We start from the raw sequence: 24,287 nt of genomic DNA, 5'->3' as shown, positions 1-24,287 counted from the left end.
CCTTCACTGTATTACTGTATTATGTGACTTATAAAGAAATGCAGATCAGTAAAAGAAAAAAAAAGAAAGCACCTTCTCCTCCCCTTACACTCCAACAGCATATTTTACAGGGAAAGAGGGAGGTGTGAGAAGTAGCATCAAGGAGGGCTATTTGGGAGAAGCAAAAGTGGATGGGTGAACCAGAGGGAGAGGTGGAAGGAACAAGGTCATGCAGTTAAAAAAAGAAAAGAATAAATAAATAACGAGCCCGATCTACAACAATTGGGGACAGGACCGGAATGGCTAACGGGCGTTTTGCAATGCTGCTGAGCTGGGGGCTGATTTTGTTGATGGGAACCTGCGTGTACTGAACAAAATTCGGTTTACTTTGTTTATTTCAATGTACACACAGGTCTCCATCAACGAAATCAGCCCCCACTGCAGTGAAATCATCCCCCAGCTCGGCAGCATTCCAAAATTCCCGGTAGTCAGTCCGGCCCTGATGGGGGAGGGGGCAACACGAAGGAGGGGCTGTCGAAAGGAATAAGAAGCCAAAACACAGGGGAAAGAGCAACAGGCGGAAGGAGTAGAAAGAAGAAAGTGTGACGACAAGGAGCTAATAGAGACTGCTTTTTAAATACTCAATTGGAGGCAAAAGCACACACTCAAGCAGTCAGTATCATTAAATGAAATAGAATATTTGTGAGCTGAGCCAAGATGTGATTGACAAAGTCTGATTTCAATGTCTGAAGGAGGCTGGTCCAAAAAGTTAATGGGGAAGGACCCAGAGCAGGCCCCGAGTTTATTGTAAACAATAGGTCCATCTGTTTTTGCACATGCAACCCTGGCCTAAAAAGGATCAATTTGATATGCTGAGCACTCATGAATACAAACCAGTGGAGTCGGATATTTTAAATGCCTACACTGGTAATATCAGTGCTTGTTATACTCCCCAAGTGACAGGGCAGAAGCGAGGTCTGCAGAAGGAAACGTGCAACCCCAGCCTGGTTCTGTCTAGCCATTCTAACAAGGAGTGCGAGAAGAGGCTGGGGAGTCTCCCTGCAAAAGAATCCCCAAAACAAATATTAGATTAAAAAATGAACAATCATTTAACAAGGGCATTGCCGTGCCCATGACAAACAGACAACACTGAGTGCAGGTTGTTACAAACAAGCTCTGCATAGCTCCTTAAAACAAACACCAATCAGCCAGAAACACCCTGAGGTTAAAAGACCAGTGTCACTGAACCTGAACAATCACATAGTAAACATTCCACGTGCTGTAGCAACTTTGAACACCGAAAGCAGAGTTTTTGCCACATTTCCGTGTTTTGGTAGTTTCTGCTGACATGCGCAGTGCGCTCCTCGACGCTGCAGCCCTCCACTGAATCAAAAGCCCCACCTAAACATTAGGAGGCACCAATTTTAAACTCCATTTGTTTCTGAACAAAACATTTCTGTGAACATTGAAGTTTCCAATAGTTACCTCTTTTTATAAACAAAAGTTTACCATGTTCATTTGTTCGTAATTTTAGGTACAGAGGAAACGAGGTACGATCATGGAACGTGTTGGCTAAACTTAGGGACGGTTAGGATTGGTTAGGATTAACTGATGCACTTTAGTATTAAGCATATTAAACATTCAAAACATTTCTTTAGCGAATAACAGAGGCAGCTGTTGGAAACTTTATTATTCATAGAAATAGTTTAATAATTAATAAATGGAGTACAAAATGGGAGCATTCTGCTGTTAAGGTTACACTGTTTACACTGCGAGTCAAAGAATAGGCAGTACCAAGGTCGATAACGAGCAGAAATTAAGTAGTTTTCTGAAATCAGTAAAGTGCCTATACCAGTTATGGGAATAAACCAAAATCAAGTCACTATCAAATTCTTCATTTATGACGGATTTCTATGTTAAGTCTTCTAAAAAACAATACTAGTGCTTACGAAATGGCTCAGCAAATTAAGCGCTCATGGCTGACATCAGTAGTGAACTGCGGGTCACAACTTTGAATCCATGCTGGGCCAACTTAGCTACTCATCCTCTCGAGGTCAATGAATCAAATGCTGGTAAATTGGGTAATGCCTGAGAACTGTTACCACCTACCAACTTGCAATAAATGACCCGATGATACACAGGTTGGATAAGAAGAGCGTGATAGGCCTCTACAAGCTTGAATCTACCCATCTTAAACCTCGCTATTACTCTACAAGAGTCAGCGCAGATGCAAGATTACCGATTACTGTGACTAGATAGGTGCACCATTTTAAGCCTCATGGACAACACCCAACAGTTCCACCCAGATCACACTACAAACCCACACCCAACCAACTAAATACAGCAATAGCTGACAAAGCCAACACGTCTCGGCTCCAAAAGGATGAGCTATTTGCTTTGGCAATGTTATTTTCGCCAATCACAAATATGCCACATACTTCAAGAAACATGTTCATTCATGCCTGGAAATCTGGGATTGGATTTTCTATTAATTAACACCCCTTTTAAGATGGTCTCTGATATGCAAGCATGCGTTGTGTCACATGCACCTACGTGACCATTTTTATTTAATATTCTAACATGGCATACGACCATGTTAGAACAATAAATTACAATGTAAAAAGCTAATACAAAAAGGAATGGTGCATGAAGGATAATCACTGGATCTAGTAGTGCAGCAGTACTTTTCAGATGCCAGGACCTTGTGAAAAAAAACACACACATGGAGCTGGGCAGAGGAGCGTTGAGAAGAGGGAAATGAATTGAACTTATGAGAAGAAGAAGAAGAAGAACAAGAGCGCGTGCCTCGCGTGGCAGCAGGGGGAGGGGAGAGAGGAGGGGGCCTGCGCAATTCCCTTGCGGGAGCGAGCAGCAAGGGTGATAATTGATAACATATGGCGCCAGCTGCTCGCTCCCGCAAGGGATTTGCCAAACGTGCACGTGTTGCCAACGTTTTGGGGAAAACGGGAACCGATGGCTAAAGGTCTCTTTCCTAACAGCGCATGCGCGCTGCGTAGGCGAGACCTAAAAAGGCTTTGTCGATGTGGAATGCTACTCTGTGGGTCATACATAACAGTGATAGCTGCAATGCCCCTGATATCACATTAATAGTATTTGTATTAAGTATCTCTAATGCCACATGATTTATCACTCCAAAAATCTAGCTTTAAATATATCTTGGAAATTCAACCATTTTTCACCGAACACCAGCGCATGAGTTTTGAAAAATGCACATTTTCATCTCCTTGATTACACTTGTTTAATTTTTGTACACATATTAATTCCACTAAACAAAATCTTCTAATGTAGTAGGCTGGCCCGCACACACAGAGCTACTTAGACTTAACTGGAGAGCTACCAGTAGCACACGAGCTACTCGTTGGACAAGCCTGGTACATACAAATGCAGCAGCACATCAGCATAATAATCCTGTTGGCTCCAGCAGCTCTACTCATAGATGATATACAATACATTTCCTTCATGAGACCTGAAGACCATTGGCTCACAAGTTCACTTACCCCTCCTGTAGCCTGCTTGGCCCTATCCAGCACTGAGAGTTCCTACCTTCCCATATACCTCCACCACGCTCACATATCATGGACTAGCTCCAGTTATGAATTGCTTAACCGTTTGATCACTTACCTGCGAAAGGCCATTTTCTGGTTCCGGCCATACTTCTGGGTCTGCCTAAGCTTTCTAGTCCAGCCACACCTCCCTCATGTGTTGTTCTTCAGCAGTTGCCCACTCTGATGTGATGTATCAACTACCCAGTCTGAATCCTCGGCATTCACACCAATAGGCAATAACTATGGGGGTTAATGCGAAGGTTCATAAATTCTGTGACAGACATTCCTTTTTGCAGACTTCTGAATCAGCAGATTTACGTATTGCTTGGGGAGTTAAGTTCTTTAAGAGCTGGTATTGAAAAATGTGGTTCATTTGTAAGTTCTTCATACCTGGCAGGAAGTGAATACATTTATAACTGTTGATAAGAGCGTTTTGCCAGTTTCTGACCCAATAGTTGCAAAAGGCTTTGCTGCTGCTGAGAATTTCGCCATGTAAAGTTCTTGGTTGCGTCTTTCTATGGTTATGAAAAAAGGCATCGGATAGTGAATAGGGTGACCAACCGTCCGTAAATTTCACGGACTGCCCGTAATTTGGGGCTCAACTGATCGATTACTAACATCGTTGCGCCAGCGCTTGGTTGTTAATCTGCATTGCTGCAAGCATTTTTAACTTTGCTGTTTTAAAATTGTTGTTACTCTTACCAAATTGCACGCTGACTCCCCGGTCCACCGCAGCAATTCATGCTGTTTGTAGTGGAGGGAGGAAAAGCGTCGTTAGTTCCTGGTTGTTCCACGCCGGGCGGCCATCTCTGTAGGGTGACGCTCTAGTCTCCCCCTTCCCCCTGACTACATAAGTGCTCAGCGCCTACGCGCACAAACTGATTGATTACTAACATCGTTGCACCAGCGCTTGGGTGTTAATCTGCATTGCTGCAAGCGTTTTTAACTTTGCTGTTTTAAAATTGTTGCTACTCTTACCAAATTGCACGCTGACTCCCCGGTCCACCGCAGCAATTAATGCTGTTTGTAGTGGAGGGAGGAAAAGCGTCGTTACTTCCTGGTTGTTCCACGCCGGGCGGCCATCTCTGTAGGGTGACGCTCTAGTCTCCCCCTTCCCCCTGACTACATAAGTGCTCAGCGCCTACGCGCACGAACTGATTGATTACTAACATCGTTGCACCAGCGCTTGGGTGTTAATCTGCATTGCTGCAAGCGTTTTTAACTTTGCTGTTTTAAGATTGTTGTTACTCTTACCAAATTGCACGCAGACTCCCCGGTCCACCGCAGCAATTCATGCTGTTTGTAGTGGAGGGAGGAAAAGCGTCGTTACTTCCTGGTTGTTCCACGCCGGGCGGCCATCTCTGTAGGGTGACGCTCTAGTCTCCCCCTTCCCCCAATCTACTTATTCTCCTGCCCGCTCGCGCAGCGGTGATGCGCAGCGGGAGCGCCATAGACGCGCCGAAGAGGCGCCTAAGAGAAGCCAGTCTGCGCCAGTCCGCGTCCAGACGCTCTCAGCTCTTAGACCGTGCCGGCACGATGGTAGGAAACCGTCTCTTATATAGCGCTTCCTCCCTGCACGCTCTACGACCTACTCCCAATTCACTATGCCTACACTCGCTTCCCCCTATAAATACGATGGCCCGATGTAAAACATGTGACTGGGGTATGTTTACTCCTATTATAGGGAAACATTCCTCCATGCATAAGTGGAGGATGTTCCTTCGCAAATGTCGGTCTCTGCCGAAGCATCACACTGAACTGGCCATGCTTATAGAGGAGCTCAATCCAGAAGCCCTCTTTCTAACAGAGACATGGCTTCAGTTAGAGACCGATCCTGCAACAGTATGGGTCACCCCCCAAGGCTACACTCTTAAGCGACTGGATCGCCAGACAGGTAGAGGTGGAGGGCTGGCCATCATCTACAGAGACAACTATAGATGTCGTATCACTCCTTCCACAACACCAGTCTGCGAGAGCCTACACTTCACTCTCGAATTCTCCTCTACCACCACCTTTTCTGGGATTTTAGCTTATCGACCACCTGGTACTCTTAGTAACTTTGTCACTAATATAACGGATACAGCCCCCAACTTAGTACTCACCTCGGCAAATTTTACCTTGCTGGGTGACTTAAATCTGCATTTAGACGACCCACTTGACTCAGCAGCCAACAGTCTTCGTTCGAACCTCCAGGCTTTCGACCTGCTCCAGAAAGGTTTTCACTCGACGCACACTAAGGGACATCTCCTAGATCATATTTATAGTAATCTAGATAACCTTATTGTCGAGGTACCCATACCACTGCCCTGGACCGATCATTTTTTAATACCTTTTACATGGTCCACAAGCACTCCTCCCATTCTAAAAAATCATAATAAACGCTGGGGAAGGAAATGGGCTTTGCTCCCGCTCCCCAAGTGGACACTGGCTCTCACCGAACATCTACCTCCGAAGGTGACGAATCCCAACACAGCCACTGTCAACTTTGACAACTGGAATTCTAGTTCCCTTGATCAAGTCCTCCCGAAGGAATCCCTGCACTTGATAAAAAGATCCAAAGTCGCCCCTTGGTATTCCCCTGCCCTCAGAACTATGAAGCAATCTTGCCGCAAACTAGAGAGAGCATGGAGACATGATCACTCACTTCCTAAGAAAGTAGAGTATAGAGCTGCAATAAAGCTCTGCAAAAATGAGATAGAAACTGCACAAGCCCAATTTTATGATTCCAAAATTAACCTAGCTGCTAATTCCCCTAAAGAGATTTTTAAAATAGCCAAATCTCTAATTCCCCCCCCCCCCTGAGCGTTTGTCTTCGGATGGCGCACAAACTCGTTGTAATAACCTGGCCACTTACTTTTCCCAGAAGATTCAGACCATTTATTCCTCATTCACCACTGGTAGTGACGATATGGAATCCACCATCACAATAGAGTCTGAATTCCAGTTCCCTGTTTTCTGGACAAACTCCCCCTTCTAGATCCCATCACATTAGATAAAATGATCCCCAAAGTCACCTCGGGATCTCCTAATGACCCAGCACCTCCGCAGACTCTTATCAAGGTCATTGATGCCATCCGCCCGGTCATCCTGGATGTCCTTAATGCTTCCATCACCTCCAACTCCGTCCCAGCCCCATGGAAGTGTGCGATGGTCAAGGCCCTATTAAAAAAGCCTACCTTGGACCAGAACAACTTGGCCAATTTTTGCCCAATTTCCTTACTTCCTTGGATGAGCAAACTGCTTGAGAGGCACGTTAACAACATCTTAGTAGATTATTTAGAATCTAATAATCTGCTATGTGCCTCTCAGACAGGGTTCCGCCCTCAACACAGAACCGAAACTGCCCTCTTAGCAGTGACGGAAGAAACTTGAGCTGTGCTGGACCGGGGAGGAAAAGCAGCCATCATACTACTCGATCTCAGCGCCGCGTTCGACACGGTTAACCATGCCACTTTATTACATCGTCTAAAAGGCATGGGCGTGTCGGGCGCGGCCCTGGAATGGCTGTCCTCCTTCCTGGATGAGCGATTCTTCCAGGTGTTTGAGGACGAGGTAGTTTCCCCCAAGCATCCTCTTAGCTGTGGGGTTCCTCAGGGTACCTCCCTAAGCCCCACACTTTTTAATGCCTATATGCAACCTCTAGCAGAGATAGTTCATCCCTTTGGTGTGCGTATTGTCACCTACGCGGACGATACCCAATTGGTGGTCTCTCTTGACCACACAGAGGGATCGTCCAACACCCTGGGCCCCTGTCTAGAGGCTGTCGCTAAGTGGATGCAACTCTCCTGTCTCAAACTTAATGGAGAGAAGACGGAGATTATGTTATTGGGTAACCCTCCTCCGACTACTTTGGCTTCCATCTGGCCCACATGTCTCGGCGTCCCTCCTCCCCCCAAACATCAGATAAAGAGCCTTGGTATTTGGCTTGATAAAGCGCTAGACTTTTTGGTCCAAGCCACCAAAACAGCCTCCACGTGTGTTGGGCTAATGAAAATGCTCCGCAAAGTGCTCCCTCTGCTACCTTTCCAGGCGAGGACAGTCATGGTTCAGGCCCTGATACTCTCCCGCCTGGATTATGGACATGCTTTATATCTAGGAGCCCCGGCAGCAGTGACCCACAGGCTTCAAGTCACGCAAAACTGTGCCGCCCGATTACTGTTCAACATCCCCCGTTGGCAGTCAGCCAAGAAAGCCCTAAAAGATCTTCATTGGCTTCCAGTGGCTGCTAGAGCACAGTTCAAGGCCATGTGCATTGTGCACAAATCCTTCCACCGAACAGGCCCTGCCATCCTGTTTCCCTTAGTTGTGACCTACGCCCCTTTCAGAGCCCTTCGCTCTGGGTCACTGCATCTAGCGACCACAACTAAAATCAACAAAGCAAGGTGGGGCGGCCGTTCTTTCTCCCACACCGCCGCGAGGCTTTGGAACTCTCTTCCCTTGGCTCTTAGAGAGAATTCCAACCGGATGGCATTCAGAAAAGCCTTGAAAACTCATTTGTTTGCAAAAGCGTGTTGATCCTCCCGGTGGCTCGCCACAGTAATCAATCCAAAGCGCTGCAAGGCCTCCGGGTAGTTTACGCGCTATACAAATATAATTTTTCATTTCATTTCATTTCTTGTCCGTTGTCCGTGAACAAGTCTTTCACGGACGCCTTTTGTCCGTAATTCCAGACGTTCCAGAGAGCTGCCCCCTGCAAGCAGCCTGAGAGTTCTGTAACTCTCACTGCGGGGGCCAGCTCACACTACGGTTGTGATAAGTGGCCTGCAGCAGCCCCTCCCTGACCCAGCAGAGGCTGCTATCGTTCCATTATCATTCTGTATGTCGGCCTAATTATCACATACAGAATGATAATGGGCCAGTGACAGCATTTGCTGGGTCTCCTCCTACACTTACTGCTCTTTTTTTTTTCTTCTAAAATAACTCAATTTATTTGGAAAAAACAAACCGCTATCCAGCTCATCCAGTACAAGGAGTGGTGGAGACATTTAAAGCTTGGATATTATAACAGAGGACCTGCACAAGAAACACATTCATTGGATATGCAAACATAGCCAATCCATAAAATAATCTATTCTGTTACCCCTCAATTGAGGATTAAAATATACGTTGCTGCTTATGTATTACCTATTAAAGTGTGTCAAAGTTCCGGGCTCTTGGGTATTTGTCTTAAGCAAGAAAACATTTGCAACATGTCATTATAATTTTTACAGTAAAAATAATAGACTCAATAGAACATACAGGAACACAGACGTAAAGCCATAACGAACTGTTGGAAAAGAAAAAGATTATGAATCTTTAAAAAAACTGCCTGCATGCAACATAAATGATAATGAACAGTAAATCTAAAATGTTTTTTTTAAAGAAATAGACATCAGACAAGTTGAATAAATCAAAACAAGGAGGCCAACTGAATTAACAAGATGGAAGATTGTTGTGAATATAATGAACGGTGAAAATAATATTAACAAGAAAGACAGATTATGAGAAGGAAATGCGAGTCAGCGTTTAGCATTTCTTAAAAACAGGATATAGTTGCCAAGGTTAGCCTATATAACACGGCTTTCTCGCCGCTAAATGTAAAGCCCATTAAAAACGCACTAGGACACCTGTCAGTAGAACATCACAGAATGATCTATATCTATATAAAATCTTATTATCCTTATGAATTTTTAAAGTCCGAGGCAAGAGGGCGAAATGGGTCCAAAACTAAGAACTGAGGAGTAACTACCATATTTGCAGGGACAAAAACACTCCGTGAATCCAACCAGTTATGTCTGAATATTTTAACTTTAATAAACCCTCAGTATTTCAAAGCTTCATATTATTGGAAGCGTGTAAAGCATATATCCGGGGCATCTCACTATCAAGCACGTCGGTTCTCTAAAATCGACCAGAACTGTACTAAACAATATTGAAAACGCATTGCAAACTCTTGATGGGAGATTTAGTGAAATGAGTGACAAATATATATAAACTAATAGTAGCCAACAACAACTGCTGTTCAGGGACACAAGTGACCCAGAAATAACATTTCTAGGCAAACATGCTAGAGCCCGACAGTACAGAGCAGGGGATGGACCGATCAGAACCCTTCCTTAGGTTTTTCGTTGATCAGTATCATACACGACTATTTCGTCCATTCGCAACCCTGATGGTAGCTTGGCTACTGTGTAATTCTCTCAACTTTGTACATCTGAAGGCACAACACGTCTCAATAACTACTACTTTGATGGCATTTCTATTGCATGGGTCGATGATGCATTCAGAAATACACTCAGTAAGCACTTTTAAACATCACCAATATGGAATGGAAACAGCAATTGACGCAGTACCCAGTGGCAAAGACCTAGCATTGGACAAACTGGTGGCTGAATTTTATGAAACATGCAAGCCTTCCCATCTGCTTGAGGCATACAGTGAGGATCTTGAGATGGGGACTCTCAGAACTCACGGGACACACAGAGGTTACCGGATGCCACAATGGTGGTTGAAGCCCTTTATTCCTGATCTCCCAAATTCCTCCATGTAATGTATCATTCACAGGCACACGTTCACCTAGTGCGTGTATACAGCATAGACACACTTCACAGCACTGTTACCTCCCCTGTACTGTACCAATAACAGGCACACATACACCCAGCACATACATTAAACATGAACACAGTGCAAAGCACTGTATCCTTCAAGTACTGTACCACTCATAGTCACAAACACATCCAGCACATACATTTATCCTGCACGCTCTGCACAGCACTACATCCTTCATGTACTGTACCACACATAGGCACACATACATCCAGCACATGCATTCACCATAGCACTACATCCTTCATGTATTGTATCCCTCTTCTGTACACATACTCCCAGTACATACATTCAGCATGCATGTACTGCACAGTACTGCATTATCACTGTATCGTACATTTTCCAGCCAAAGATACACCCAGTGCAGATAAACCACTCATGGTGCACAGCACTACACACCAAACCCATGCAGGCCAAGGGTGAGTTAATCACACAGCAGCAGAACTTTAACTGAGTGAGCCCTGTAGGCCTCACTCCAGTGACCGGTTAAAAAGGACCAGTTCACTCCTACTGATCACTACATGTTATGCTGCCACAATGACTCTTGTGCTGCCTAACTCCTGGTGAAGGCAGTAGCCTCTCACCACTAGGAGGGTTGCGCTTTGGGCACCCCACCCGGTCCAACAAGACCGCAATCCGCGAGACAGGCCTATGTTATGGTGAACAAGCATGATCTGTGTTTGGCTGTGACAACAACATATCAGCATTAGGGATCAAGGCATCAGTAAAGTTGGGGAACTCAGGGCAGGGGTGCACGTCCATGACCATGAGGAGGACTTTTCTGTCCGAATAGGGACACTTTCTCCTTCTTTGAGAGTGGTGGTGACATCTCTACTACTTAAACCAGATAAGGACGTCACACAAAGTGCCTCCTATTGTCTACCCAACAAACTAAACATAGCATCAGACATCCATGCCCCAATTACATCGTGGAATATGAGGTCTGGGAAAGTTAGGAAGTACACGGCGCCAACCAAGCGAAAGAAATCTAATCAACCCGACATCGCCGAGGCATCAAACGAGGCCAACCACAGATCAAAACTTCAAAAACTTCAAAAATCCGTAAGCTTGCGGGACTATTTTAGAAGAACGCCAGAAAAAATTGTTGCATTATCACAATCAGGCCTTCAAACCTTGGAGGCGACTACATCTACACCTATAACCCCGGCTCAACCAGGGTCGACCCAATCAGCCTCCCCGCAACACTGGGCATTCGAAATAAAAAAGGCGACAGAACCATCTGAAGTCTACATCTTTGGATCTACCCATAACAATTTGCCGAAGAAGCAGCAAAAAGACGAAACCCGTATTGCAAGTAGTAAAAATTCTCAGCACACTTATTTCACCTCGGGCAAGTTTTCCTTGTCCCCAGTAGAGGACAAAGGATCATCCCATTTACTGCAAACCCAGCTGGAGGATATCCTGTGTACAACAAAGGCCTGCTCGGTTTCAACACAGCCCCCTGACACCCGCCAGGTGACCCCAATGGAGCCCTCACCGGTCTTGCACCGGCAAACAACGACGGCGCAAATCCACGGTGAAGTCAACCTCGTGCCTCTCAATAGTAGCTAGCCACCCTCAGCATCACCAACCACTATCACTCCAATCGTGTTGTAAAACGGTCAGGGACAACTGGTGAACAAGATCCTTAAGTATTGCCCGGCGATGTCGCCACTTGAACCCACAGAATATTAACCAATGAAGAGGCAGGCGCTGGAGACGGGAAGGCAGTAAACAAGGTTTATTCTCTCCGGAGGAGAACACGTCAGTTAGACAGCAGGTATCGTCATGAGGTGCTCTAACTGCATCTCTGAGGCCTGGCCTCTTATATACAGGTTTATAACTTTATTACATATAACACATTCTTGGAAATGCTTTGATGTACGGAAAGACTTTCTCGGAATCCCCGCTCCAAGCCCGTTCCCACACACATTTACAGTTGAAGTCCCCACCCCGGTCACAACAGGTGCTGATTATCGCGCAGCAGGATATTCCGCCGATTCGCGGAATGTGGGGGTTCGATCGGATCTCATAGGGTGGTGGCTTTGATCAACTCGGGGGGGTCCTTTGACGAGGGAAGCTTTCTGCTGTACGGGGAGGGGCAACAAGCAGTATCGGCAGAGCTAGGTGTTAGCCTGGGAACGAGGAAGACAAGCGGACACAGGAAAGGGGGTCTTTGTATCAAAGGATCTGGGACTATGAAAGGAACGAAGGGAGGGGTCGCGCTGGGAACAGGATGGGGCTTTGAGGCAGAGCTGTGCTGGAGAGGGGTTTATGACCCAAGGCATGTGAGAGCGGGGGGTTGTTAACGCGCGGGCTGTGCGAGGGCGAAGGGCTAAGCTGGGGGCCAGCGGCGTGCAGAGGGTGGTTCTGATCGAGGCACCTAAGATGGCGGATGCGTACGACAAAAAGTGTGGCATCCGAAAAAGGCAAGATGGCGCAGATAATGTTTACCAAAATCGTACTAGTTTTCCACAGTCCTCCCTTTAACATATCTAGCCAACTTGTCTACTCAATGTCAATCTTCATCAAGTTCTTAACCTCGGCATCATATAAAGCTCCCATGCGTTCGTTTCCAAAGTCCAAAGTCTTAGGGCAAATACAGTTTGCGCATAGTGAACACAGGGGTGGCAGACATTGGATTCCTAAGCATAGACCACATATTACAACTACAGGAATCAGGATAATGGTGAACAGTCTCCAGCCCCAGGTCTTAACGGTGTTCCAGAACCACCCTCCAAGCGACCATTCTTCCTGCTCCTGGTGGACTTCCGAAGAGAGTCTGTGAAGATGTTCGATGGCCTTGTACACTGAGGGCGAGTTGTCCGGTATGTATGTACAGCAGCTGGACCCAATAATGCGGCATGCTCCACCGCGGTCCGCAAGAACCACATCCAGGACAAGGCGGTTCTGAAGGGCCACCAAGCGGACTGCTTGGAGTTCGGCGGTGTTGTTAGCAAAGATGCCAGCCGTGATGTTCATTGTTGTCTCAACTGCCTGGGTCAGATGTCGGATGGCGCGGCTGTTTGCCATCGGGCCCCAGAGAGGAACGAGTCCCTTCATAGCATCGAGGAACTGCGCCCCAGTTGAGTCGGCTTGCTCCATGTCCTTGGCTCGTTTTTGTCTATGGTGATTCGCTGGAGCCACATAAGTCGGAGGAAGGATGAAAGAGATGAAACAAGTGCCCCCCCAGCCTTTGGGGAGCCAGGTGTAAGCTTTTGTGCCACAGACGAAATACATGTTCGGGGACGATACAAAGGAAGGTGGATCCATAGAGTCCAAAGTTCTGGTAAAACGGCAAGCACTGTGACCCACCGGTTGTGTCCCAAGTCCTTCTATGCACAGGTGGCCTGTGACGTTGATGACTGACAGGGCTACAGTCAGGGTGGCGGCCGTTCGTTTCCGCAGATAGGAGAAGGTGGGCCTGATTGGATTGTTGAACACCTGCATTTCGACTCGCTCTTTAGCAGGGATGTCCATTTGGGTGGAGTCGTTGGAGGTCTGCGGACAGAAATGTGTCTTTGTTCTGTTTCGCCTGACCCCGTGAGAGAAATGCATTATGGTTTTGCTGGAGGTGGTGTTGTCCTTATAGCTTTCTTGCAGGAGGATCAGCCAAGCAAGGCAGGAGCCATGAACTGAGAAAGGTGAAGGGATGAATGGTATCGAGTGTCCAGTAGCGTGGGGTAGCAACCCACAGATCCAGCAGTTGGTGGCATTGGTGGCGAGATTGTGCTGGTGGAGTAATTGTACGAAAGAGTTATTCCAAAACTCCTTTCGCCTCTCTCGGAGTTGAGGAGAGAGCGAAATCAGATAATGTTCCTTTATGGTGGTAGGCCGGGCGGTGGTCAAGAATGTTTCGTGAGCAGGTGCATTCTCTTCCACAATCCAGAGTGTGGTCATGAGGAGAAAGCAGAGGAGGATGGTGATGAAGAGTGCAATTGTCTTTGAGCTGTGGAGTCTGTCTGTTCTTGGGTTTCTGTAGTGGGTATTTCCTGTTGTCTCCATCATCTTTTTATTTGGCGCTTCCATCATCTTCTTATCTGGCGCTTCCATCATCTTCATCTTCAAGGTGCTCGGTAGTGGGCAGAACCACAGACTTAGTTTAGCTTCTCTCCAGGTAACCCTTGGTAGTTTTGGGGTCACCGTTCTGAGACTCTTTAACCTAGTCAGTGGCCTACTTAGCCGAAGCTCCCTCCTTTCGACGCAGGAAATACCCTTCTCGAGATGGCACAGTGGGATCAGAATGTTTTGAAAGTTCAAGTGTCTCTGTGTCGGGATAGCAGCTCAATGCTGGTCGGTCTTTGTTAAGGAGCTCTTCTTGGGTACTGACGTTGTCTGTCGTGGCCAGGGCTGAGGAGACCTTTTTGCAGTGATGGGCGTGCAGCCAGTGCTTCTTCCCCTCCACTCGAAGAGCTGTCCGAGTGGTGATCAACACTTGCCAGGGGCCCATCCACAGGGGTTCCAAACTCTTTGACCGCTGAAAATTCCGGATCAGCACGAAATCCCCAGGTTGGATGGCGTGACCCGGACCCCTGGAAGCATCGGGGATGGCCTGCTGCACCTGCTGATGAATGACAGACAGAGTTTCAGTCAATTTATACAGATAATCAGACATTAGGACGTCCGGGACGTCATGAATGGAAGTTGGTTTCGGTGCAGACCAGATACTCATGGGTCGGCCAAAAACAACTTCATAAGGGGTTAAATGATGTTTAGTGGGAGTGGAACGCATCGATAGCAATGCCAGTGGGAGGGCGTCTGGCCACTTCAGACCTATGGTAGCCACTATCTTGGCCAGTTTAAGCTTCAGTGTGGCATTGTGTCGTTCAACAAGTCCAGCAGACTGGGGGTGGAAGACTGCGTGGAACTTCTGTTTGATGCCCAACCCCTTTAAGATGAGTTGGATGACTTCGGCTATGAAGTGGGGGCCATTATCGCTCCATAAAATACGACATAGGCCGTAACGGGGGAAAAACTCCTTTAACAGTACTTTTGCAGTGGCCATAGCAGTGTTGTCACGAGTTGGATATGCTTCCACCCATTTGCTAAAGGCGCACACCACGACAAGTACATATTTCAGGCCTTGACATCTGTCTAGTTGGATGTAGTCCATCTGCAGGACTTCGAACGGGTGATCTGGGACCCCAAATCCCCCCCGGGGTACTACAGCTCCCTTCCCGGGGTTATGTTGCAGGCATATCAAGCACTGTTGGACCAGACGTTTGGCGGAGTCTGTGATTTTATCATTGTGCCAAACTCTGGAGACAAGTTCGATCATGGGGGCTGAACCTATGTGGGCAGGGGAGTGTGCCATAGTCAGTATGGGAATCAGGTACGAGTCAGGTAGCAACCATTTGTTCGTGTCTCTTGTCCACCAGCAGCCTTCGTCATCTTTCAACCCCACCCGTGCCCATTCAGTCAGTTCGTGCTGTGTGCTAGCCATTTGAATGTCTCTAATAGTGTCCCTAGCGTCAGTCCATTTTTCTGCTTGTGACCTGGTCACGTACATACGTGTTGTCGTCCTGTTTTCAGCTGTCGTTCGGGCAGTGATGTCGGCTAGGGCATTTCCCTGTCCAATGATGTCTGTCACCTTTTTGTGTGCCTGGCATTTGATGACGGCAAGCTTCTTGGGGAGGAGGACAGCTTCGATCAAGGCGGAGACTAGATCCCCGTGTAAAATGGGGGTGCCGTGTGAGGTCAGGAATCCCCTTTCCCTCCAAAGGAGCCCAAAATGGTGAACCACCCCAAAGGCATACTGGCTGTCGGTGTAAATGTTCGCTGTGGTTCCTGCTGCCAGAAAGCAGGCTCGTGTCAGGGCAATCAGTTCTGCTGCCTGGGCCGATCGTTGCGTGATACGGGCTGTCTCGACTACAGTTCGAGCCGTGGTGACCGCATAGGCAGCGGAAGTGGTGCCGTCGGGGAGTTTGATGCAAGAACCGTCCACCCACAGCTCCCCGTCAGGGTCAGGGAAGGCCGTGTCTCTGAGGTCAACCCTACTCCTAGTCTGTTCGTCCGTAAGGGTCACGCAGTCATGCACGGGGTGTACATTGGGATCGTTCTCTGGCAAGGGTAACAGAGTTGCCGGGTTCAGTGTGGTGCATCTTTTCAGGGTGATGTGGGGTGCAAGCAAAGTCAGTTCGTATCCAGTCAGTCGTGCACTAGTTAGGTGTTGTGTCTTGGTTTGGTTCAGAAGGGTGTCAACTGCATGGGGTACCAGTACCGTGAGGGAGTTCGAGAGTACGATCCCCTCACTCTGTCGGATAGAGATTGCAGCAGCAGCTACAGCTCGAAGGCAGGCAGGCAAGGCTCTGGCTACAGGGTCAAGAGTGGCAGAGAAGTAAGCACATGGTCGTTGCTTTGGGCCGATGGCCTGGGTCAGGACAGATAAAGCACACCCCTCCCTTTCGTGAGTGTAAAGGAAGAAGGGCTTTTTGTAATCGGGGGTACCTAGGACAGGGGCCGAGCAAAGGGCATCTCGTAATTCCGTGAAGGAGGTTTGACACTCAGCGGTCCAAGGGAGTGGGAAGGGGACGTCTTTACCTAGCAGAGAAAGCAGCGGTTTAACTACGAGGCTAAAGTTTGGTAACCATTGTCGGCAGAAGGAGGTGAGGCCTAGTAGGGAGCGAACCTGTTTCTGGGTCTGAGGGACAGGGGTTTCGAGAATGGTTTGGATTCGATCAGGGGTGAGTTTCCTTCCTTCTTTGGACAAAAGGTGGCCTAGGTAAGTGACTTGGGGTTGGCAGAATTGTAACTTCTTCTTGGAGACCTTGTGGCCGTTTTCCGCAAGGAAGTGTAGGAGTTGAAGGGTGGTTGTGACGGCTAAGGGAGCGGTGTCGGCTGCCAAAGGATGTCGTCGACATATTGCACTAACACCACTCCGTCGGGTAACTGGACTTGATCCAGTTGTCTCTTGAGGGCCTGGCTGTAAATGCTAGGGCTTTCCGTGTAGCCCTGGGGTGCTCGGCAGAACCTATATGAGCGATTTTTCAGGGTGAAGCCGAAGAGGTATCGGCTATCTGGGTGGATGGGGATGGAAAAGAATGCGTTTTTGAGGTCAATGACAGTGAAGGTGGTGGCAGTAGAAGGAATCAAAGTCAGGATGGTGGTGATGTCTGAGACCACAGGGTACTGGGGTACTACCACTTTGTTGATCTCTCGAAGATCGATGATAAAACGGTATGCCTTCTCATCTCCCTCTCCTTGTTTCTTGATGATGGGCAAGATTGGGCTATTGCAAACGTTGCTTACCACTTCCTCTACCACTCCTGCATCTATTAGTGACTGAATAATCTTTACCAATGCCTTCTCGCCCTCGGGCGATATCCGATATTGTGGAAGTTTCGGGAGTGTTGCATCGGTTTGGACAGTAATGCGTACTGGGTCAATCAACATGCGCCCTACGTCCGAATCCGTTTTGGCCCACAGATACGGAGGCAGGGTGTCGAGCAGGGATGTGTCAGCATCGGTGATGGAAAACATGCGTCGGGGAGGGCAATGTCTAAGCAGAACAGGGTTGTCGTAAAGAAAAACTCGAACTCCGTCCTGGGAACATCTGATTGTCGCTCGGAAGTGTTTCAATAAATCAAGTCCCATAATGGCGTCGGGGCTATTCGAGGAAAGCAAAAACGTGGTGTCAGTGGTGTTATTTTCTACATCAAAGAGGATCGGGGCAGACAAAGGGTTAGTGGAGGGTGTTCCATCGAAACCTGTCGATGTTATAAGTGAGCCAGACAAGGGTGCCCCCGGAATCAGTCGTTTAGATAACGCACTACGTGTTGCGCCAGTGTCTACCAGAAATGGAGACTTGGTGCCCAGGACCTTAGCAGTGACATAAGGGCCTTGCTGGTCAACATAGAGCTCGACTGGATCCCTCCCTTGCCCCTGGCAGTCCTATGCAAAGTCGTGGGCGTCATCGTAGTCAGATTGCTGGTATTGGTTCTGTCGGGGTCGATCAAATGTATTGGGTCTGCCTGATCTGTCGTTAGTCGTGTCGTTTGGAAGCCCTCGCTGTTGTCCCTTATTTCTTGGTCCATTTACTATGTCTTTGGGGTCTTTGTTTCTGATTATTTCCAGAAGAACTGGGCACTGGGATTTCCAATGGCCAGTTCCTTTGCAAAAGGCGCACTGGTCCTGTCTAAGGTCTGTACGTCCGGGATGGGGAGTCGAAGTTCGGTCCTGGGGAAATGTAGCCCTAGGGGCGTTCGTCTGGTAGTTTCCCCGGTATTGGTCTCGCCCTATAGTCACCCCTTGCAGTTGGGCCATCATCACCCTCTCTTTCAAGTCCTTCTTCTTTTTCTCTGTTGCCCTATCGTTTTCATTTTTCTGATGTTCATAATATTGGGCCATCTGGAGGATAGCCGTAGGTTTGGAGGCTGCCCAACTACTCTCGCTAGCTTGCAGTTTCTGGGAGACCTCCGACAACAGACCCTTGACATAATTCTGGACAAACAGATGGTGTCCGGTTGCAGTGGTCATGTCCTGGCCGCTGTAATCGGAGAACACCGTTTCAAACCGGGAGAAGTATTCCGATACATCCTCCTGGGGTTTCTGGCGACAGGCCGTTACTATCGACCAATCCACTTTCTTTTCTGGAATCAGGGTTTTTAATTTCAGTACAATTTTATCTGGAAGGTCTAGAATGGGTTTTAAAGGCTTTTGCCCAGGTCCTCGTTGTTTATCGAAGGTATCGAGTTGTGACCAGGTATGTCCGAACAGCTCAAGGTGGTCGACTTTCCGGATTTGCTTCCACACATCAGCTGGTAGACATAACCCGAAAAACAAGTCGATGTCAGCCAAGGTCATGATTGTTGAACCTAGGGCTGTACCTAATTCAGTATAGAAGGCAGTGGGGTTTTTACGCAGGTCAGGCAGAGATTTCCGGAATGTCAGAATCTCTTGCCGGTCCCATGGCTGGTAGACCCAGTTGTACACTACCCTTCCCTTTGCATCTTGGTTGTTTGCATCATCGTGAGTCCCTGTTCCTCGGGGAGGAACCCAGTAAGGGGCAGCCTCTCGTATCGGCATCATGGTGTTAGATTGCTCAGTTTGTGGTCCGGTCGCCACGGATGTCGGGGATTTAGTTCCTGATTCTCGTTCAGTGAGGTGGCGGAAAACCTCAAGCGTACGCGTGAGGAGGTCCGTCACATCATTCTCGCCCTCATCCCCGATATCGACCTTCCGGTACAGAGTCGTTAGGCTCTCGGGACCTTGGTCTCGATATCGGTCCTCATATGCGTTCAAGACATGGTAACACAGTCGTGCAGTAAAGTGTCGTCTGTGACTCCCTGTATATGATTTAAACATATCCGTGATGTACTCTTCACCTTCCTTCCTTTCTACCAGTGTCCTTGCTATCTTGTCGATCCCTGTTAGCTCATCTTTGCTTAGTCTGTTCGTTCTCGCGGAACCGGTCCTTCGGGTCTCAGGGTCACCTAACGTTGTCGTTTGTGGAGTATTTGGTGCAAGAGGTTCGGCCGGTACAGAGGCCATGGGGGCCGAAGCTGTGGCACTACCTTCGTTTGTACCAGGGGGTGGTGAGTGTTGTGCTAAGGGTTGGGAGGGGGCATATGGAGGGGGCATGTAGATGATCGGAGGACCTAACAGCAGATCATCGTTGGCTCGTTGTATCGAGGGTAGATCAGGGTAAAGCGTGGAGGGCGTTCTAACCGGACACTGGCTTGAGGTTTCCCTTTCTAACTTCTGTTTGGCTTTCTCCCTTTCCTTTATCTCTTCTTCTAATTTCTGAGCAGCTAGGTGGGCTGCTTTTCGCAGCTCTTTTTCCAACCTACTCTCAATTTTCCTTCTACGTTGTTCGGTTTCTTTGCGCCACATGCCGAAACTATCGAGCATAGTGGGTGTTGTCTTGTTTTTACCAAGGGCTGTTTCTAGCGCATTTATTTTGTCATTATCAAAGGATCCTATCAGTGGCCACTGACTTTCTTGATTCTTTTTCGTATATTTATGCCATAGTTTGTTATAGGCTATAGCGATCAATCCATGCTTCATGAACATGTCCTTATTAGGGGTGCCTTCCAGTGGAGCCGGATGGTTCATCTCTAATAGGCGGTCCGGGCTAAACAGGCTACTAATCAGTGGGGAGAAGACAGACATGACGGCTCGCAATGAGGGACAAAAAGTCAGCACTGCCTATCTTATCACTGTGTGCAAAGACTAGACAGAATATTGCTATTCTACGTTGTTTGCAGGCAGTGAATACCTCATGGACCAATATCAAATAGTCAATGTTCGGTAATAAATAATTCAGTGGGGAGAATAAGTAGGCCCGCAAAGGTCTGCGTTACCTTACCCTTTCGCTATCTGTAAAAAGAGGAGGGGGGAGCCTTTCCTGTTTGCAGACAGAGAATCTCCAGAAAAACAGTCCGCGAACAATAGTTCAGTTTCAAATAATTAATCAGTGGGGGAGAAAGACAGGCGCGGCGGTTGCATTACCTATCCTCCACTGCTTGCAAAGAGAGAGCCTGTTGTTTTCTCCGTTTGCAGACAGCGGATCTCCAAATAAATTAACGATGAGTAATACTAGTATTTTCTAAACAATTCAAATAATCATTTTGCCATTCGTCGTGTTTACACGACCTTACCCGGACCGCATGGACAGTTTCTTGTCTTCCGAATCCAGCGCCCGATCGTCCTCTTTTCCTCGTAATCTTCGCGGCACTCCTGATGGTTCCCAGTCAGGACCGTAGATCACTCGAGAGAGGTCTGTTCGGAACCAGTGAAGTTCGGATGATCGGCTGTCAGACGAGGGTCTATCGGACAGGTGCACTTCCCGATCGTTGCAGTCGTTCACTCTGTCGTCAGGACCTCTCCCACTGGATCCACGAGTCGCTGATGGGCCCCACGTTTGGGACGCCAATTGTAAAACGGTCAGGGACAACTGGTGAACAAGATCCTTAAGTATTGCCCGGCGATGTCGCCACTTGAACCCACAGAATATTAACCAATGAAGAGGCAGGCGCTGGAGACGGGAAGGCAGGAAACAAGGTTTATTCTCTCCGGAGGAGAACACGTCAGTTAGACAGCAGGTATCGTCATGAGGTGCTCTAACTGCATCTCTGAGGCCTGGCCTCTTATATACAGGTTTATAACTTTATTACATATAACACATTCTTGGAAATGCTTTGATGTACGGAAAGACTTTCTCGGAATCCCCGCTCCAAGCCCGTTCCCACACACATTTACAGTTGAAGTCCCCACCCCGGTCACAACAGGTGCTGATTATCGCGCAGCAGGATATTCCGCCGATTCGCGGAATGTGGGGGTTCGATCGGATCTCATAGGGTGGTGGCTTTGATCAACTCGGGGGGGGTCCTTTGACGAGGGAAGCTTTCTGCTGTACGGGGAGGGGCAACAAGCAGTATCGGCAGAGCTAGGTGTTAGCCTGGGAACGAGGAAGACAAGCGGACACAGGAAAGGGGGTCTTTGTATCAAAGGATCTGGGACTATGAAAGGAACGAAGGGAGGGGTCGCGCTGGGAACAGGATGGGGCTTTGAGGCAGAGCTGTGCTGGAGAGGGGTTTATGACCCAAGGCATGTGAGAGCGGGGGGTTGTTAGCGCGCGGGCTGTGCGAGGGCGAAGGGCTAAGCTGGGGGCCAGCGGCGTGCAGAGGGTGGTTCTGATCGAGGCACCTAAGATGGCGGATGCGTACGACAAAAAGTGTGGCATCCGAAAAAGGCAAGATGGCGCAGATAATGTTTACCAAAATCGTACTAGTTTTCCACAGTGTCACCAGTTTTAAGCCCCTTGCACATGATATTTTCGCCACCGGGATTAACAAAGGTCTCACTGCAAAATCAACCAGAACTGCCGGAATCGAATAATCAGCTTATTTCAGACTTATCTCTCTTTTTCAAGACCAATCGAAATTCTCCCAGGCACACCTCAAACGAAAAGTCTAACCCCGAAGAACACACAGTAACCAGTGCCTGGCCGGAACTCCTCCAGACTCTCCAACAAACCGTCAACGCATTAAACTACCATTCGGTAAAACTGGAGGTGCAGGTTGACCTGCTAAACACCCTGGCATTATTCACGTCTGGGATCAACAGCAAACTGGACAAACTAAACAATTTAATTGTAAGGGCACAAGCATCTGCGAAGCTTTCCCAACCAGTCTGCTGCTGCTCCCCAATCATAGACTCTCTTTCTCTGCTCCCAGAATGCCTGGCCACTGTCATAAGGGAAGTGAAGCTGATAAGGGGAGGAAACGTCAGCACTACACCTCCCTCCCCTCCACAGCAAGAACAACAACATCTCGCACGAGACGGGCAGAGCCACTATGGCCAATTACAACCAAAGCTGACAGATGACAACGGCCCATCACCGACCTTAACCGGGCCCACAATCGGCCCAGATCAAGCCGTGACCCGGTCAAAAGATAGCCCAGTGCTCCAGACCGCTCCAACAGTGGAAGTTCCCCCACCACTCCCCCCATTATGCAGCAAGAGAGAGCGCAAACGCCAGCGTAAAATAAGAAATAAACTCAGGGCAAGCACTAACGTGGTCCACCAGAAACTCTTCCCTCTTTTTCTAAAAACAGAAAACAAAAAATCCCCTATCACAACTATCGCATCATCGCCTACGACACATTACAATGGAGAACTCCCAGTAACAGCTACTCAACAACTAGCGAGGAGTCACCAGGATCAAAGTAATGCAATCATGTACCTAGAAATGGACAATCTTGGCGTACCTATAGAAAACATAACGACGAACTCAGATAAGATAAGTGCAACTGGGCCCAAAATGGTAACAGGAAAACCTAAAGTTCCAACAGCTCCAACTTCATCTGGCACGGACAATGTAATGTTAAGACCAAACTTTTCTAAAACCATTTGTAATAATTTAATAACCTTGACGAGCTACAGCCCACCGTTGAAGGCGGCCCCTCAAATACTGACACAACAGACACACGAAACTAAACCAGTTATACCACCCGAAAAACTGGACAACCTGCCTCTAAGCGCATCGCATGGGATCAATAACGACCCATCGCGCCATCAGATCTTATTGGTTCCTGAATACGAATCCAAGGGTCGACATGACATTCTCAATAGATCGAACCTGATAAAACTTGTGGAAGGTATCCCAGGGCTCGCAGGGCTGTCAACGGACAGCATAGACTCCATCAAATTCCTTCCTCCAAGAGGCAACCAACCATCAGAAGTCACTGTGGCGACCTTTAAATCGTCCAGCTGGGCAGGAGCGTTTTTGGAGCATAAGTCCATCCTGCGAAACTGGGGAATTAGAGTGTATCCATATTTCACGCCAGGGTATCCAACTTCCCTGCTTACCAGATCGACTCCACCGAGAGAACTAACCTCCACCAAACCAACAGTACAAGCGAGGCCCTACTCCATTCTAAAAAACGCGTCAGGACCAGAAGTCCAAATCAAATCTTCTGAAAAAGATGGCGCCCAGGTTGATCCAAGCCAAGGCTGGGGGTGGCTGCCAGCGCTCCTGTCCTCAAAAAATGCAAACTGACCGTTCGTGGCCAAGACGCAGGTGAAAAAACATAAACTCCCCGGAAAACCATACTCGGTAGTAGAATCACAGTCAAAAACAGATAACAGGCAGGGGCCGTCGCCCTTCTCATTGTGCTCATGGAATATCAGTGGGCTCCACCAAAAAACCTCTAACAATGACACTCTGGCCTTCCTATGCAAACACGAAGCAATTGCATTACAGGAAACCTGGGCCACAGAGGGCCGCCCCATCGCAGGCTACATTGAATTTCAGAAGCCAGCACTAAGGGACAGCCACTATGGTCACCCCATAGGCGGTCTGTCTACATATATTTCTAATAACCTAAAAGGTTTATTCAACCCCCTTTCACTTAAAGAAGATTGGTTACTAGGGGTCAAAATCAACCCGTGGAGGAAGCAGCGCCCACTCTATCTTATAAATGTTTACATTAACCCCAGTACTTGAACCAAAAAAGATCACTTGGCCCGCCTTAGTGAAATCATGAACGATATTGCAACAGAACACCCCAATTTGGATTGTATTGTCACGGGGGACTTCAATACCAACTTATTTCAGGGGAAAGCTGCAGACATGGAAGGGCCGCCCTGACAAACATCATTGAGGCCATGACCCAAACTAAACCTTTGAATCAAGCTCTCAATAAATTGGGCGAG

At 47.9% G+C, this 24,287-nt stretch overlaps 1 protein-coding gene across 1 annotated transcript in view; it reads left to right on the top strand.

The window, feature by feature from the left end:
• LOC144819544 (uncharacterized) overlaps window positions 1-24,287 on the top strand; it is a 745,296-nt gene that overhangs the window by 66,651 nt on the left and 654,358 nt on the right. The window lies entirely within an intron of this gene.

The sequence above is a fragment of the Lissotriton helveticus genome, chromosome 2_1, assembly GCF_964261635.1.
Source record: "Lissotriton helveticus chromosome 2_1, aLisHel1.1, whole genome shotgun sequence".
Lineage (NCBI taxonomy): Eukaryota > Metazoa > Chordata > Amphibia > Caudata > Salamandridae > Lissotriton > Lissotriton helveticus.
This window is presented reverse-complemented; position numbering and strand designations above follow the sequence as displayed.